At 38.4% G+C, this 19,337-nt stretch overlaps 1 protein-coding gene and 1 long non-coding RNA gene across 2 annotated transcripts in view; both read left to right on the top strand.

Annotated features, from left to right (window-relative positions):
- plppr5b (phospholipid phosphatase related 5b) overlaps positions 1 to 19,337 on the top strand; it is a 162,456-nt gene that overhangs the window by 63,206 nt on the left and 79,913 nt on the right. The gene's annotated exons all lie outside the window — the stretch shown is intronic.
- LOC123977162 lies at positions 17,318 to 18,410 on the top strand. Its single transcript, XR_006826567.1, has 3 exons — positions 17,318 to 17,482; positions 17,965 to 18,132; positions 18,353 to 18,410. It is a non-coding gene; the product is annotated as an uncharacterized LOC123977162 (long non-coding RNA).

The following is a 19,337-nucleotide window of genomic DNA, read 5'->3' as shown; positions in this document are numbered from 1 at the left end:
TTATAAAACAGGGATTTGTGTGTGAGAGATGTGCCTTGTAGTGACAGATTGTCTATCTAGGCAACCATATGCACAATTAATCATGCGTTCACAGATTTTGGAACAATATTTAGTTCAACATGCCTAAAGCGATATTTATTTATTGGAGAGAGATTTATTGCACGTCATTTCATTAGTGCTCGTCACCATGATTTATTTTACACACTTATTTTACATTCCTTTGTCTGCTTTTTCAGGAAACCTACAATACTTTATTTTATGATCATCAATATGCAATGATTTGCTGATCTTAGAAATATGATCTCATAATACATGTATTTTGACCATGGATTTTTTACATGTGCCATGTGTATTTTACACACATAAACTGAGATACCCACACACAAGTAGCCTATTTCCAACTCTGTGTGCTGTTGGTGGGGTGTGAACATTTTCAGTGTTTACGTTTTCAGCATGTGTTTGTGTCTACATATACCTCTCCTGCGCCTGAGTGTTTGGAGTTATTTTTGGAATTTCTGTTTTTTACATTACATTACATTTTACATTTAATCATTTAGCTGGTGCTTTTATCCAAAGTGACATACCATTGCTGTACATGTCAGAAGGTCGCACACCTCAGGAGCAAGTAGGGGTTAAGTGTCTTGCTCAGGGACACATTGATGGGTGTGTCACAGTGGGGAATTGAACCCTGGTCTTATCCTCTGCACCATCGCCACCCCCCAATATGAAGTGTAGACTGAGCAGTCTGTGTGTTTGCTTTCAAAATCCACGTGACACACCTGATTGACCTGTTTGAAAATGATGTCTGTGCCCAGAGATTTGTCTTTGCTCCACAGCAGCTGCTGTCATCGTTGGTCTGGTCAGCTCTTATATTAACGAGCAGGATCGCATCTAGATTTGATGAATGATAATTGCTGGTAACATATCAGTTCAGTTTTAGTATAGGTTTGCTCACTGGACCCGTGAGGGTAAAAACAACCACACGTGTAAACTTGATTTAACCCCTTGATGCCTGAATTGAAATGAAAATTTAAAATTATTTCTGTTTTCATTTACTTTCAGGTTGATGTTAAATTAAGTGGTAATTGTTAATTTCTCTATAGAACATAGAAAAGATATAAATTCAGGTAGGTATGATGCAAATTAGCGACAACAGGCATAAACGAGAAACCAGTGCTTGCAAAAGGTTTTGCCACAGGCATTTGGGGAATACAAACGCTATCTCAGTTGCAGTCTGAAAGGAAGAGGTGTGATCTGAAATATTTGGAGTAACATGGTTTATTTGTTCAGGGCACATAGGATGGATCAGTTTGTGGTGTTACTGATTATATTAAAACTCTTCCAAACCACAAGATATTCTTCCAAACTTCAAATATTTATAAACATGATTGGAATTAACAAAACGGAAAACTCTTTTGACACAGCTGCATGACTCCAAGTGATTTTACTGTTAAACTTGGAGTCTGTGTGTAAAGGTTTCCAGTATAATGTTTAGTGAAACACTGATCCTGTCGCTGTGTTGGGAGATTTCTGTAATTAATATAGTCACGTTGCTGTGCCATCCCTGTGTAAAATCATGCACAGTTTCTCTCTCAAATCAGAGACCGTAGATGAAACACATATCAATCAGGCTGCTGTGTGATGTGTATATGTGTCTGTTCAACTGCATGGAAAAGAGCTGACATTATACAAGTTGTTGTAGGAAACTCAGTCATTAAACAGAATGTCAGTATTGACATATGTATGGAACTCCAGAAAACTCGCTGTTGTCTTGTTAATAGCAAGACTCTTCCTCAGTCACATTAAAAATTGTATTTTGATATGCATATCATCCTGCAGTAGATTAAAAAAGTGAAAGAGGCCCACCTTCACGTAAATGAAAGGTGTTTTGTTATAATGTTATAAGCTCTGATGCTAACGTATCAGTACAAAGAAGCAGGTTAAGTTATGAAGTTATTTAGTTATTTACATTATAAACAAACTGTCACTAAACCAGGTGATTCTTACTTTGTTGGTCTGTAGTCTGATTTATCAACAGTAATCAAAACACATCTTCTTCCATTCAACTATGTAATACATTTTATTGATACTGTAATTTGGAATATATAATATGACACTGTTACACACGTCATGCTGTAAAACTCTACTGTGTCTAATAGTGTAACTAACTATGGGAGACTCCATTGTGACTGTGTGTTGGATGAAGATTTATTGTGCAAACGCACATTTTGTACGGCCACTCACTGATGTTATATTGTTATAAAAACACAAATAACAATACATTCTGACCAATCACCATATTATAACAGCAACATGACCAGCTGATCTAAGAGCTGTGTGGGAGAACTGATCTAATTAACGTGGAAGAAAGTATAATTTTCCTCCTGGCTTTATTTACATCAGTATACATGGAGATTCAAATTGTGTGTTAGTGTTTCAAATTAAAGAATATTCATGTAGTTTAGAATGAGTGAGAAATAAACAATTCCACTACCATGTTGACCATATTCCATATGTTCTTATTAACGGGTCAGATATAGTTGTCAGAACTGGTAGACAAGTTAATTTGGTTAGTTGCGTCAGTCAACAGCTCCATCGGCAATCCATTTATATAAATATTTAGTGAGCCATACGTCTCCATTTAGTACGAACTTTCATAAGCCAATGCTATATTGTATTGATATTTTACAGTATAAATGTTTAGTCATTATGTTGGGATAAGATAATATCATGGAGACATTTCTTTAAAATTTCAAAAAGTTGTATGTGACCATAACTTCTGGAAGATGTTATTTGGAAAGCAGCAAGTAGTACTCATTTATGTCCCTGCCCAGATATAACCAGCTGGCCTGGGGATTGAACAAATAAACTTATGATTAAAACAGTCAACCTACAGTACTGCTCACAGTTTAAGATGCAACTAAATAGTGCTCACCTCCAGTTTACTTCATTCTTGCAAATTGCAAGATGCATTATTGTCCTATTGTTCATAATAACTGCTTCCAGGATATTCTGAGTAACTAAATAATGTAGAAACAAACAGATCCACAAATACCTAATTACCATTACATGTGAGTGACGTAAAAGACAAGAGGGTGCCCATATAGTTTCTAAGCTCCACTGTGTGAAGACAAAACATGTTTGAAGACTGAAGTGTGTTACAGTTCATTAGGTTTAACTGTTGTCAGTAAACTATATTATATAATAATAATAATAACAATTATTATTATGCCACAAAGATGGATGTGCATCTGCACAGCAGAGAGTTTGGCAGAAAGCCTCAGCCTGCAGCATCTAGCCATCTGAAAACTCACCTGTGACAAGGTTTAAAAAACACAACTAATCACAGTGTACAGTGCATTCCTAGCCCTAATCATTATTGTCATTTGTTTCATTTTGCTTATAATAGTTTACCTCATACAAGAAGCATTTGTATGAACAGACGTGTTCTGTGGCAATTAGGAGTGATTTCAGAGAATATGTTGCATTCACCAATTTTCTCCTATTTTGAGTTTCTAACCTTTCGTCTTTCTGCAGAACGTTTGTGTGACTTAAGATTTATAATGCCTGAATCTGTATAAAATTGGAGTTAAATAAGAAACTAAAATAAATTATATAATGACTGCTTCAGGGTCTTTATACGGGTGTCTGTCCACAATCATCCTGTTACACCATATAGTGCAATTCACCTACTGTATGACCTTTAACTAACTAGGAAGTCACATTGAGATAAGTCAAGATAGGGTCAAATAGAAGATCTATAAAAAGACCACAACAACAGCAAAACAACAACATCATAAGGTCCCTGGACCCCCATTGAATGGGCTGCAGATACCGCCTCATGCTACCAGTAGTGACAAGGACACTAGCATCATTCAGGAAGGATAAGGAGAGAGCAATTGTCTGTGGCCACCACCTGCAAAACCATTCCCTTTTTCAGGGGTTGTCTTGCAATCCACCTGTTGTTACTTTCATTTGCACCAAAACAGGTGACACTGATTCACAATTGCTCTTGCTTCCTAACTGTGCCCTTTTAAGTGACTTAATGTTATACTGTGATGATTAAGTGTTCCCTTAATTTTTTTAACAGTGTGTGTTATTCCATCACATGGGTATTAAGACATAAATTTTTATATAACACACACATGGAGAAACCAATTCTTTAACTTGTAAATCATGATACCTCATTTATATCGCATTAGAATCTCTTACCAATCTTTGGGCTGCCATTAGGAAATCTAGATCCATATGGATTTGTATCGCTAGAGTCTTAACTTCGTGCACCTCTTTATGCTCAGCTAGCATGGCCTTACTTGAAGCGTTAAGGTGACTTTCAACCTTAGGTAAGGACATGAGTTCCTGTCCTGTGTTTGGTGATAGAAGTGTCAAGAATGTGCTGTTCAAATTTGAAAAAAAATTTTTTTTTACAATTCAGTCCATCACAGCGCTGAATTTCCCAATTAGAGTGAGGAGGCAGCTTATATATAGAGAGCAGTAATGAGAGCCATATTTTTTAACCAACATGTGCATGGTAAACTGGTTTGTCTCCAAAAGGCAGATGATTGTCTGGTGCTGATGTGAGAGCCTTCTTTAAGTCTTTGAATGCAGAGGTCAGTGAAGCCATGAATATTTATTATACTTTATTGCATTATTACATTATTATTATCCAAGAAGGAGCACGTCATTTTTGGTGTGGAGGAGGCACAGCAGACAGCAACATAACTGTTTGGTACCAAGAGGGGACCATTTTCCAACATGTTCCCCAAGTTGGTGACCCTTGGCTGATAGCTTGGCAAGCGATGGTCTATGACCTCTTTCAGTCAAATGTTTCAGGAGGAGAGTAGAGTCTGTTCAGATGCTTTCTCAAAGACAAGTCTCCACCAGCTCAACAAGGTCAAAATGTTCTCTCCCTACCACTGCCTGTTTTGTAGAAAAAGTGACTATCAACTGATTTGTGAAAAAAAAACAGAGGGGGGGACCGCAGGTGAACTGTGGATTGATTGCAAAGTTTATCTCAGTATTAGAAAAAGTTTTCTCCCACTGTTTATTATTATTAAAGTATTAAATACATAACGTGATAATGTGATGCAGATTGCAGTGTAAAGATAGAAAGGACAGATGCAAGCTGTGTTTAACTCTGAAGCACAGTGAGTGGGTAAGCAAAGAGCAACTAATTTAAAAGCCGTCACTTTCAAGAGTGTCCCTGAGTGAAACCCCGTAGCTGTGTGTTCGTGCATGTTCACTGGTGTAACAGCGACACTGGGCTGCTTGTCATCATAGAAACAGATCATCAGATTGTGATGTTCACACACAGAGTGTTGATAGGCTATTCTTCACGACTTGTAACCAATCAGATGTGCCGTGGGCGGGATATTTAGCAAGACTCCAGGGTGGTGATTACCTACAGACAGAGAGAGGCAGCTATATCAGAGCCAAAGTAGCGCATTTTAAAATAAATTTTACCCTAACAAGACCACAGATTGATCTGAACCGTGAGTTTTGTGATATGTTACATCACCAGTAATTAACTGTTTCTTGTGTGTGGCAAAACCAAAAATTGGTTTCAAAGTCAATTCATGTGGAGGAGCAGAAGTACAAGTCAACATTGTTTCATGCAGTGCCCCTATCAAACTCTAAGGGCAACGAATAGACCTAAGGGCAAAACAAAGGAGGTTAACCCTCTCTGCTAGCACATCGGCCGTAAGGGTTTAACACTAACGTTGTTAGCTAGCTAAAGCTGGTAGCGTAGCTAACACTATGTAGCTAACGTTAATGACTTCACGTAACTTAAGCAAGTTACGCAGCCTACGAAACTTCAATGAATACAAAAATATATTTTTACTTTTTATTTAATCAATATTTAATTTAACCGAACACTGGTCTCTTGGGTCAGGGTATTCGTAAGAGCTCCAGACCTCAAGATTAAATTTGGTGAGACTGATTAGTCTCCACACTGCAACTGAATTAGACACATGACCTTTCAGTAAGCCATGGCTTAGGAGTCGTTTTCTAGCTTTTTTTATATATATTTTTCCAAGATATTAGGCATGTGCGATACCACTTAATTCCTATCCGATCCAATACCAAGTAATACCCAGGCTGGTATTGCCAATACCAATACCAATACTTTTTACATATTTTATTTCTAGTTTAATGTGACCTCCCCCTCCCGTTTCTGTATTCATGAGAGAAATAAGGAGTAGGCTGTAGTCTTACCAATTCAAAATAATAGCTGCATAATGACAAGACATCAAACTACTGTCATATTCTTCAATTATAATAAAAATATCCTGCTCAGAACTGCTGCTTCATAACATCATCCAATTATTTTGACTTAATCTCAGATGTTTAGCGAAGTTTGCGGTGTTGCCAAAGTATTTCTCTTTTCACACACATAGCAACATTATTAACTTCACAGCCAGGCGTGACTGCTTTCACATTTAGCCATATTCAGTATTGCGGCTCACTTCAAAGAAGCTCTGTCACAGAGCCGTAGAGCAAGCATGACTTTGACAGGCGGAAGGAAAAGTAGTTCCTATCAACTAGGGGCGTTTTTAGGATCTTGAAACATTGGGGGCTTAGCCCAGCCCATAAAACTTCATATCTTCACATAATAATTGACCCCCACCCCAAAGTTAAGTCTGTATAGCAGTAAAACATCAGTAAACATCCTCTACTTATGCGGCACAACAAAACTCACAACAACACTATTAACTCATTTTGATGTTGCTAAATTGTAATGTCATGTGTCTAATAATAATAATATAACAACAAAACTGTGACAGTATGAACAGGGGGGTCTGGAGGTACTCCCCCAGAAAATTGTTGAATGTTAAACACTTAACTTCCTGCATTCTGGTGTTTTTCTGCACCAATTTCTGCCTTTTCTGCATCAATTTATTGTGGAAATTATTTATGTAAAGGGACACACAAAATTCAGGTGTTGCTGAATTGGGGTGAGTATTTAAGAACATTTTGATATTTTATGACCTTGTAACTGGTTATTTATTTCCATCTTAAATGTGCAATTGTACTACTGCCTGCCTTGGCCAGGACAATCTTGGAAAAAGAGTTTTTCTGATTTAATAAAGGTATAATAAAACAATTTAAAATCTAAAATTGTAACAGAATATAATGCAGAGCAGCTCTCAGGCATTCTGGGTTGCTTTCAGATATGTTTCTCCTGTAGATCAACTTTTAATATTATCACTGCTGAATCAACACACATGCAGGCGTGACTGATTGAGGTAACCTCTTTAAATGTGCATGTGGCATCTTTTTACCTCATCAATAATACATTAAATCATTTTAATTCAGTTATAAACTCCTGGACTTTAATAGCTCCTGTGTTTCAGCAGATTTTCTGCTCATGTTCAAAGTTCTGCACATTCAGAATCTAACTGGGTTCTCTGACATTTCCAGAATGAAGGATATTTTGAGAGGTGAAACAGGATAAATCATAAACTATCAAATCAATCCGCGGTCCACCTGCGTGCCGCACCGTGTGGAACGGATCCATACCACGGATTCTGCAACCCGTTGCACCACTACTATCCATGGTAGTGTGGGGATTTAATTCTTGCATGTTTTGTTGTGCAGGATCACAGCCCCTATGTGTTCACATGAGGAAAGGTCAAGATAGGCTATCAGAGTAAAAATGGACTGTCTATTGCATTAGACTAGGCAACTTGATGAGTTTATTTTTTTAAGTAGCCCATTAAAATATTCCTGCAAATGCAGTGAAGAAGCTGATTATCTGTAATTTAGCTATTTCTACAAATATTTTCCTTTTTAAATCTCCATGAAGATGTTGATAAGATCACTTTAAAATAGCCTCACTTTTGCTGCCCAGAAAACTTTTTTTACCTGTGCCTTTTATTATGGAGATGTAGCCAACCAAAACACTTGTTTTGCAGTAGCACAGGCTGCCAATACAATGTCATTATTCCTGAAGCATCTAAATAATCTTCACAACGCAAAGAATTATTGTGGCAGTAACACGAGAGAAGCTCGTTGTTGAAGCAGGTAAACCTGCATACAGAGGAAGCTGTGCGTCGTGCGTAAAACCCAACAGGACTTTTATCCACCATATTCTCTCTCTCTCTCTCTGTGCATCTTAAAAATAAAATAACAGCTGGTAGCTGCTGATTGAAAGATTAGTTTCACCAGCGACATTATGGACTACCGTCGGACATCGCTATAAAACAGATAGTAACCAATGTGTATTAAAGAAACAGGCTAATGTCCAAAGCTATGACCTGTTCAACAACAGGAAACTTTTAATATATCTCAATCAATGCAGTGATCGTCTGACATAGATGTTACAGTTTGTAGGCTTCATTTGCTCTGCAGAGACTAAAGACGCTTTTAATGCGCCATTAATGGAAAGTGTTTCACTTGCCGGCTCATGAAAGAGCGACGCAGGCTGCTATACTGTGCGCTCACTAGATTTCAGTTGTATTAGTAGAGCAATAAAGCCTTAAACTGAAAAGATATTTGCCTGATTTTCTAAATGTTTGCATCCGCCCAGCTCTGTGACTGTGACAAACACCGACCAGCGCTTTACTGCGTAACTGCGCGCACACAGCCTGGATCACAGCTCATTTCGGTTAATGAAGCAAAATGCAGATTACAGACTGGTGAAGTTATAAAAGGTATGAATGGAAAATGTAGCGAAATTAAGAGTAGTCCTACATTAGATGTACCCACCCCTGCTGCAGACACCATCACTGCTGCCTTCAGCTAGAGGTAACAGCAGCACAAAAGAAAAGTCTGTAATATTGAGGCACTTTATGAAGATATGTAAACTGAGGTTCAGGAACAGGGCCACGCCTCCCTCTTCCCCCTCACTGATTAAACCACCCGCGTCCCATCACACACACCTGCGAATCTAATCACCACTACATACATAAGATCGTCCAAACTCTCTCTCAGTTCAGTTCTCTCTCTTATTCTCCGGAGAGAATAAATAATCTCTCTCTCTCTCGCTCGCTCACTCCCGCACACGTAACGTTAGTTAAGCGAGTAAAGTTCAATTTTCGGCCTTTTGTTGTTTGATTTTTGAAAACCCTTCTGAGATCCGGGGCTTTTCAAAAAACATCCTGGCTATAGCCCCGGATGCCCAGGGCTGACGCCGCTGCTGTCAACCGAGTAGCATATAATTAGACCATCCTGGTAACAGTAAGATACTTATGATAAAACACACACTCACTCCAAATTACTGAGTTTAGATATCGATCTTTTTATATGAGTATCCTAGAACAGGAAACGTTCATATCAGAAATATTGATACTTTAGGATCGATCCGCACAAGATGTGGTCAATGAGGCAATCGCTACCCAGAGAGGTTCAAAGGAGAAGTATGATTTCTTCACTTTCCAAAACCTAAAACAAATCCAGAATAATGTAAGCTGTGGATTTTTTCTAATGGAATTTTAGTTAGCTAACGCTAGTTAACTTACTACTGAATGAATTGACGTTATATAACCCTACTGTTCTGCTTTTTAATGATTTCAATAGTGAATAGAGGCCTAGCCAACTTTACAGGAACATTGTTAATCCTTAATATCATTGTCCTCTTTCTCAATCGTCAGGTGATGCTGTGGTTCACTTTTCCTCTGTAATCGGTGGGCTTTAGCTTTTGTCTTTATTTGTCACGTCAGCTTGACAGCCTGAATACAACCTTCAAATGTATAATGCAAACCGTTGTATCCTTTCTGAGACTGCTTTTTTCATTTTTACAAAATTTCTCCAGGGAGTGCAGTTATAGACAGGGACAGCTCCATGATAAATCTGACAGGTGCTGTTTCTGATTTGTTAGCCTGCCATTGCAACATGCTAGACTGGCTGGGTGGCATATGTACCTCTATGTGTAGAAATCGTTCCCGACCCTACAGTCTCTAACTCAATTTCCAGTTCTTCAGCATCTGGCTTTTTCTCTTGTATGTGGGTGTGAGTGTACGTGTGTGTGTTCTCTGTGGAGCTTTTCTCAAAGACTTCATGTCTATGTTTGACCTCTGAAAAGGTGTTAGGAAACAGGCAATTCATTGGGCATTGGAAGTATGCAACAACAACACTGAAATCAGCTGAAGTTTAATTTTCTTTTTTAATCATCTGCGCAGTTCTAAATTCATATGTTCTGGTATGTAACACAGCCTCCAGCAGGCCGTGGTATACGCTTATTATATCATATCATCGATATATTATATCATATTATGTCAAGGGGCGTTGTTTTGCCTGACGCGAAGCGGTTACAAGTAATGCAAAAAGAAAGTAGGCTAATAGACGCACTACAATTTGACTTTATTTCATCAACAGACATTTATTTTTTAATGAATACAAAGAGTAGCCACCAGGCTGCCGGTAGGCCATAGCGAATGACGGTTGCTAAGCAACATACGTACATCCAAGGCCAGAATTATTAGAACAATTTATTTATATATTTGCACGTTGACGTTTTTTGTGCAGCCACTATAAAACTGTCCAGCATCAGTAGATCGACTTTGGTAACTTGAACTTATATAATAATAATGCTGTGATACTGTGTGCCAGCGTACAGCAGTGTGTAAAATAAGAACACTTTAATATTATACCTACCAGAAAGGGCAGAATTGCGTCTCTCCTTGAGCAATAGTCTTTTGAACAGGCTATTGAAACTTAAACTTTGTTGCAATATTGCAGACATCTGTGGCAAGTAGTGGACTGCTGTGTGAGTGTTTGTGCGTTTTTGTGTGTGAGAGACAGGGAAATGTTGAATCACATAATAAGCAATGATTTGTCTCTCTCTCGCTCTTACTCTCTCATTTATTTATTTATCTCCACCCATAAAATGCAATCTTTCGCCTATCAGATCTGTATCAGATCGCATTTTAATACCAGGTGTAAATGGGGTGTGATACCCCCGCGAAGCTCAGATTATAACTCAAACCCTGAATTCGGTATCATACCTGTTATATACGCTCATTATATAACAAATATGAACCAATCACCCGTTTTATAAGCAGCAACATATTTAGTGATCAGGATATGATATCCCTCAACTGATCAGACACTCAATCAGTGCCATCTTCAGTCACACCATAAAACCTCAGCCTCAGCTGACACACATTATTTCATCAATTTGAAATCTCAGGCTAGATTTCCATTGTTGGAATTACATTACATTTATTCATTTAGCTGACGCTTTTATCCGAAGCAACTTACAATTGCTAAATATATCAGAGGTCGCATGGCGCAACTAGGGGTTAAGTGTCTCGCTCAGGGACACATTGGTGGATGTGTCACAGTGGAGAATTGAACCCAGGTCTCTCACACCAAAGGCATGTGTCTTATCCACTGCTCCATCACCACCCCACTGGATTGACATTCATTTCAACCATCTGCAGTTTACTCATTTTAAACAATCCTTCATATGGCAACTCAGCCTTTATCCATTCTCATATGAGTGAAGGAAAAGAAAAAAAACTCCAACCTTTCTGTCTACCTGTCATGTATGTAGAAAACATCGTGTTATATTGTGACTTGAGATAAGGGGCATTGATTTGCTTAGTTTAGTTACTACATCATCCTGTTTCATGGCAAAACATGCACATGATCAGTAACGCACAATAAGACAATCCTCAGACCTGTACTTCTTTCCAACCATTAATCAGGGTAAACCAAATTATAAAATTAACAACAGATGTAATTCTGGAACACTGGATGAATCAAACCAAACCTCAAACAAACATAATTGCTATAGTGCCCCAAACTCAGTGACTCAGACTCTGTGTCCAGAGTCTAGCCACAGAGAAAGGACGACACAAGAAGTCCTGGCTGCCAACAGATGAGAGTCTGTGGTCACTGCACAACAGGTGAGGCAGAGACAAACATGTGACAAATACATAAATATGTGTGCATACAATACTTGATAAAAAGAAATTTGATTTGTTAGTCCCAAACTTCATAGAGCTAGATGACAGTGAAAGCAACAGATTCTATAAGAGAAGGACATGCAGCATATTTAGCTGAACAATATGTGACTGCATGTTGCAAACTGAGGGACACAAACTATATATAGAGCCCCCTGACCACGCCTGAGCATAGTCACTGCAGAAATTGCATACGTTTGCAAATGTTCGTGTGCTTTCGGACATCCTAAGAACCTAAAAAATGGGTTTTACGGGAAGAAAATCAATATTACCAAAAATAATAGGTTCCTTGCATTTCAGTGCCAAGAGCCATGGCACTCGTGATCAGGCCCTAAATACAGACAATGGAAAACACAGAGACAAGAAGTGAAGTACACAAAGACATTAGAGGAAGGATCTACCAAAAGCCTATGTCTCATTGAGTTAAGCCCTTTAATTCTACAATAAAAGATCACTGATTTTACATATTAATACACAGGCCATTTTATGGCAATTTGAAACATGGATTAGACAACTAAACCTCGACTCAGGCTGATGTGGCACATTTCAAAAAGTATCATAACATCAGCTAGTCTATTTTAAGCATTACCATTATGATTTCCCATCAGCCCAGAGGTGTAGTTTGTGGGCAAGCCCCTTGACCCTTCAATTTCAACCAGATTTATTAATGTATGACCTTACATTTGCAAATGCCCTCATCGTTGATCATAAATGTAATTTACATTCCTATCCACACATTGGCTGTAGGGGTTTCTAAATTATGGCTGCATGGTACTGTGCTTAAAAAGTGATGAGAGGAGTGGGAGGGAGGCGGAGAGTTAGAGGCTTATCTGAGGGCCAAGAGCGACACATGCCACTCTAACCTCTGCATTATAATCACGCAGTAAAGGATAATCATCCTTATTTGTAACAGCACAGTGAACAACTGCAATTGTTTAGGATGTAGCAACAAGGCATTTTAAAAATGTCCCTTTCCATTTGAATGGGGTTTATCAATCTAGCAAATAACATATTGTGGAGTTATTTATAAGGCTTTCCAAATTAAAAATGATTTATTAAGGATCTCAAACACAATGCTTTCAGTCAATCCAAAATATAATTGAAAACCTGAATGTTGAACTAAGGAAAGTGAGGTTTGTCTTTATCTGGAGAATATATGTGTGCAGAATTATTAGGCAACTATTAGTGTGCAGAGTTATTAGGCAACAAATTACCAAAACAATTTTTATCAAATTACTTTTTTATTCTCAATTTCTAGAGTAACTGTAACAACACAAAATGACAATTAAATAAAATGTTTGGCCTTTCCAAAATATTTAGTCTCTATCTGGCAATAAAGCTGATTCTGAGTTCTGAACTGCCATTTTTCTTAATTATCAAGCTAGGCAAATGAACATTCAAACATCATGGCTAAATACTAAATAAAATATCTTCAGCAATAGCTGATATTCTATCAACAGATAGACTCTAAGGGAGTAAACACTATACCTATATAAGACTATATCAAAGATGCTCTATAACAAAACTGTCTGAACCGTCTCTGACGATACCAAGAAACAACACCAAAGAGAGATTGTGGTGGTTGCCTGAGATGTGTCCTTTAGGCCCATTCCACTCCAAAGTGTAGAAAATTCCACTCTGGTCATTAAAGTGTCAACAATGTAACACTTTGGCCTTTCCTGAGCATTACTGAAATATTGTATACAAAAGAGACATAAATAAAGCTGTAGGCTATTTTTAGTAGACCAAAAAAAAAATTGAAAATTATTACACAACCTTATTTGTCAACGGGCTTTAACCTCATTTAGAAATAAACACACCTGTTATCTGTTGCTTGGAACAGCCCCAGTTCTGCTTCTTATGTGAAAGAATCGGGTCGAGATCTCTGCATGTGCACTCCCGAGCCTCTTGCCGACTACAGCGGCAACACCACAACTAGCAAAATGGAGTCCACTAACACCACAAAATGAGCACAAAATGGACTCCAACACAAACTCCAATGGCTTTCCACATTACTTCAGCAGCCAATGCGACCCATTTTACTATCAAGTGTACCGCTATTACTACATTTACTACAGTAACGTTACTCACTGCGGCCTAACTGTTATAAAGTGTGGCAACATTCTCAATTAAAATAACTGACCTTTTTTCATTATCATCCACTCCATGTAGCTGTGCTGAAATTGCTGAGCCTGGAAGATAAACAAATAAAAGCCTCTTCTATTGTTCTATAAGGCGCTGTGTCACTTTCCTGTTAAAACTTGTTGTCACTGCAAGCCCAGTTAACCTGTAAATGAAGACGTATTGAGACACTGAGATTTATTGTGAAAACCGTATCTGGCGGCAGGCACACTGACCAGCAAAGCCTTGCCCCAATATTGGTTCAGGCATGTCAGTGTCTTTTCCTGTTCGCTACACTCTGCCTTGCAATGCTGATAAAGATAGATTAGTGTCCTGACATAGATTGGTGTGAAATTAAATAAGTGAGAGTCTCCAGAACAGGGATGAAGGAACAGATTGAGATAAGTGAACGAGTTCAGTTCTGACCAGAGGAACAGTTGAGTAAATAAGCAGCGCGGGTCACCCTGGCCCTGTCATCATGACTTAGCCAGCGGGGAATCGCTCTACAGTGAGGGAGATACAGATTGAGAGAGAGAGAGAGAGAGAGAGAGAGAGAGTTGGCAGGGAGGTAGTTGAGGGACTAAACAAGCAGCACATTGTCTCTGTGGCCCTGTCAGCTTGTGTTAAAGCCGATGAGAAAGTGGTACAAATGGCCTGTGGCTGTCACAGTCCTGCTCAGGTTTTTTGGAAATCAGGCAGCCCTTTAGCCACTTCTTGCCAATCTCAGTGAGATCACAGGCAATACGTTGTGGCTTATAAAGTGCACGACCAACACTAGTATATGCAAGCCTCAAATTAGTGATTGCACTTTATAAAAATAGTAAAATAGTAACTTCACACAGGTAGTGCAATTCCATAAAGTCAGACTATGTAACCTGCGCTGAACAGCACTTAAAGGATAATGGCACAATTTCCCTTCATCTCCCCAGGTTCTTCAAGAGTGCTTTAAAAAAACTTCATTATGAGGCAAGTAGCACTACAAGAATCATAGGGTGCTTTCAAACCAAACCTCTTTTTTTGCGGTTCAAATTACCTCTGGTGCACTTGCCCTTTTGGTTCAGCTTGTATGTATCTGATGGAGACTGCTTGAAAAAGAGGGTCTTGGTGCTTCCAAGTAAGTGTGGTGTATTTATGTGGTGTGAAAGCAAAGTGGAGAGATGTTTTGAGCTTGGGTCTTCCTCCACAGGTTTTAAAAAGTGAGTGTAACCATAGCAACCACACAGTATGTTTTCCCGTAATATGACAATGATTGATTAAATTATGCCTCTTTTGTCCCTTTTCTAACTGTCACTTTGTTAGTTGAGACAGTACAATAATGATCATAATCAGTTATGGCTTCCTAAGCTCTTTGTTGTACCAGAGAGCATAAAAAACACATAAGTTAAGTGCAACATAACCAGTCTTGGAAGTGGATTTTCTTCTGCAGGTCCGTGTAGCACTAGTGAAGTCCAGATTTACCTGTCTTGTTAACACCTTTTAGTTTGTTTGTAATAAGCCAGTGGGAATGCGACTTGAAATGGACCAGAAGTTAAACTGTTTTTCCCAGAACAAATGTACTGAACTACAGGTATGAAAATATCCATGGTCATCAGTTAGACTAGTTTGAGTTTTGCTCGTCTTCATTTTTCTCCAAGTTAGACAATTTCACAAAAATGAAGACATAATAAGAGCATACTCCCTGAGAAGCAGAGGCATCGTGCTGGTGCCCTTGACTCTTGCCCTTGAAGTATGCGCCACCTGCAGGCCAGCACAGACAGGACAAACAAATGGGCAGAAACGCAGTGAGAGCTAAGGGAACACACTGTTTCACCTATACTACCTTATATAACTTGATTTAACACGAGATCATCTGTGTGTTGTTGTGAGAAAAGCTTGACATGTTTGGTTAAAGCTTATTAATCTGCAGAGTGAGGTAGGTTAAGTCAAACTCCCATTGTCTATAGACCTGTTACATTGGTACAGATTGCTCTCTGTTGGCAGAAAGCTACCAAAAATTAACTTCTAAGATGGCGCTAATGAATCTACTAAACACACTAAGAACAGGGAATACTAACCAATATACAGGCACTAATAACAATCATTATCATTTCTATGATTATACAGTATAAGAAAGAATATGGTAGAAATTAGTTTTCAATCAACACATTACAATCTTTCCAGACCACATGGGTTAATGAGCAGAAACAGGAGAGCAGCAAACATAGTAGGCCTATATAAATGTTATAATTTATTACAAAGGCACAGTTCACCAACCAAACCACGAAAGGGGGATTATTATTCAGCACTTATGTTATCACATGAACAAAGTCAACACATGATTAGATTAGTATATAATGTACACATTCTCACATGTTTCAATTCTTATTTGAAAGGCTTATTGAGGAGGCATGAATCACATGGCAAGCAATACTGCTGATTGGCTGCCTACGTTTGTGGATCTTTTGCAAAGCCATCCACAAATACTCTGCGAACACAGATTTGACACTGGAATGCTGAGCATTGCACAGAATTTGCACGCATGTCTTGAAACAGTGGTTTGAAAATACAAGTTAGACTGTGTTTGTTTTTTAATTTGAAGTCAAAATGTGTCAAAATTCTGAAAACAAATGCAAAACAATTTACCAATAGAATGTGACCTACATGAGCAGACAAGTCATTGATTTCTATTTGTGGCTAATTTGCCACTGTAATGAAGAATCTAACCAAATTATCTGGGTTGAGGTGCAACTCCAAAAATACACTCCCAGTAACGCACAAGCACCGGAAATGAGACAATACGCTTACTACAGCATGTTAGCACGTCAGCTCACATCAGATTATAATGATTCTGATGATCCCCCAGAACAGCAAGTCGATGAAGAGGGAGAGACAGTGCCTGGGCAAGAGATGTGACCCATGACCATCATATTTTTTTTAAATAATGCAGTGCAGTGAGGATACAGACGTTTCATAGAGGAGATGAGCTTATATAACGTGGATCTGTCTGAGACTTCAGTCTGCAGTGTAGTTCATACACTTAACTGATAAACCACAGAACTGTAGAGTAATATTAAAGGCAGAGTAGGCAAGTTGCTTCTAAAACACTTTTTCTCATATTTGTTGAAACTGTCTATGTACACCAATGCATATTAAAAAGTTAGGTGCTCTGAAAAAGACAGTATAAAAATTAGTTGTCTATAGTCCTCTCAGGGCTGCAGTAAACACAGCGACTCGTTCCATTCGGACCGAATGCAATGATTGGCTGGCTGACTGTCACTCTTCCTCGCTGCCATGGCTACCAGCCCTGCTGCTACAAGAGCTGCCCCCATGCGCGCACCTGGTCAGCCCGCTCAGACCTGACGAGCGAAGCGGTCAGACTGGTGGGTGATATCTGCATGGCTTTTCAACGATAGTGACAACTGAGGAACACTGAGGGGCTGACACAGCGTGGTGGCTTTATTTCTGCTGGAGAGGTAATCTGGCTTTTATCAAACGTAGCTACCTACGCATAGAGCTAACGGTAGCTACGAGCGCAGGCTGGTGTAGGAGCCAGAGTAGAGACGATGAATTATATCTAGCTGTAGGTGAGCTGGAAAACAGCAGCGCAAGCTTTGTTTTCCTACGCTAACATCAGGTAAGACAAAGTAAGTGTAGACTGCGCCTGTTTAGTTATTCACCATATAGGTTTATTGTTATACTATGTTTACACCTAACTTTACGTTATCTTTACCTTGTATCTAATCTAGTTAGTGTGATTATCTTGTGTCTGCAGTTGATATTTAACTGTATGTTACTTTTACAAATGTGGTGATGTAGCTGTGTGTTTTTAGTTATATAATATAGTTTGACATTGTTCATAGCTAAACCTACTGTGTGAAAACCTTTTACTGTAATTTGTGCTGTTATGCCATTACTTATTTTAACCCTGTATGTTTTATTTCTACTGCACCCTCAGGTCACCTGCAGATTTGGAGTTTTTTATAGCCCTGTACTTCTCACCAGTATATTATATATTATATTATATATATTACCAGTATATAGCTGATTGGACCATGCTGGTTGGCCTGGATTACAACCACCGTGTCCACAGTCCAGCCAGGAGAAAAGCTGATGACACAATTCAGTATGTTGCATTATGAGTACTCCTATGTATTTTACTCAATACATTTACAAGTGATGAGTCAAAAAATATTAAACAGTATGAGGAATACAGATAGATGGTGCTGATTTATTGTTTTGATTGCATTTTATGTGGAAATGCTAACTACTCTGTAAGAGAACGATGTCAGGTATTACAAACTTTTCACTAAGCTGATCCTCCTTTCTGTGTTCTGTGACTACAGTTACATCGCAGACCTCCAGAGTGCCATCCTCCTCCTCTGACGGTCGTCTACTACTGAGGAGCTGCCTAGAAGCAGAACCAGGAGACCTGATGATCCCCCTCAACATGGGGTTCAGTCAGGTGTCCCTGCCCCAACTGTGTTGCTAGATACAGCAAAATATAAATCAAAAAGTAATATGGTTGTTTTTGAAATGTGGTAATCATGTCAGAGAGGTGATATTTAATCATCTCCACAGCAGCGATACGATGCTACATTCAAGTCTGAACTGTCTGCATAATCAGTCAACACACCTCTGGACACGCCTTGTCGATTCCTGTATATACTTATTTTTAATGATGTTTAAAATGATCTATTTGTGATATAGGTTATAGTTTTAGTAGTATATAATAACTATAAACAAGTGTTATACCACATTTGGATGTCATTATTTCAGACATAAGACATAAATGTAGTTGTTTGATTGTTTATGCTGCAAGTGTAAAGAAAAGGCATTTATCATTTTCAATGTTTTATTTAAAAAAGAATGAAAATAATCCAGAACAGGAAAAAATATACTTTGTATTTTCTCTACCCTCCTGGGAATAAAACTAACAATGTACAGGTATTTATCCACACAGTGGATGGAATTATTTGTGTATCAGTTCACTAACATTACATCTTACACCCTGCTAGGATTAAACCTCTGTATTGTCCTAATGGATCAGGAGAACAGTTGCATATCTTCCAGAAACAGCTGCTAAATCATATTTATTTTCCATGATTTTATCCCACATAACATATTGTTTAATAAACTGGTCCAACACTCACTCTACAACAATAAAACCATTAGAAACATTATACAAACAAGCATTAAAAATACTGGATAAAAAACCATACCATTACCAACACTGTAGTATTCTGAGGAAATATCAGTTACTTACCTGGGACAATCTCATTAAATTCAAAAACATCTGTTTGATTTATAAAATCAGACACGGTTTAGCAC

The sequence above is a fragment of the Micropterus dolomieu genome, linkage group LG01, assembly GCF_021292245.1.
Source record: "Micropterus dolomieu isolate WLL.071019.BEF.003 ecotype Adirondacks linkage group LG01, ASM2129224v1, whole genome shotgun sequence".
Lineage (NCBI taxonomy): Eukaryota > Metazoa > Chordata > Actinopteri > Centrarchiformes > Centrarchidae > Micropterus > Micropterus dolomieu.
The sequence above is the reverse complement of the archived record's forward strand: the minus strand, read 5'-3'. Positions and strand labels throughout refer to the sequence as shown.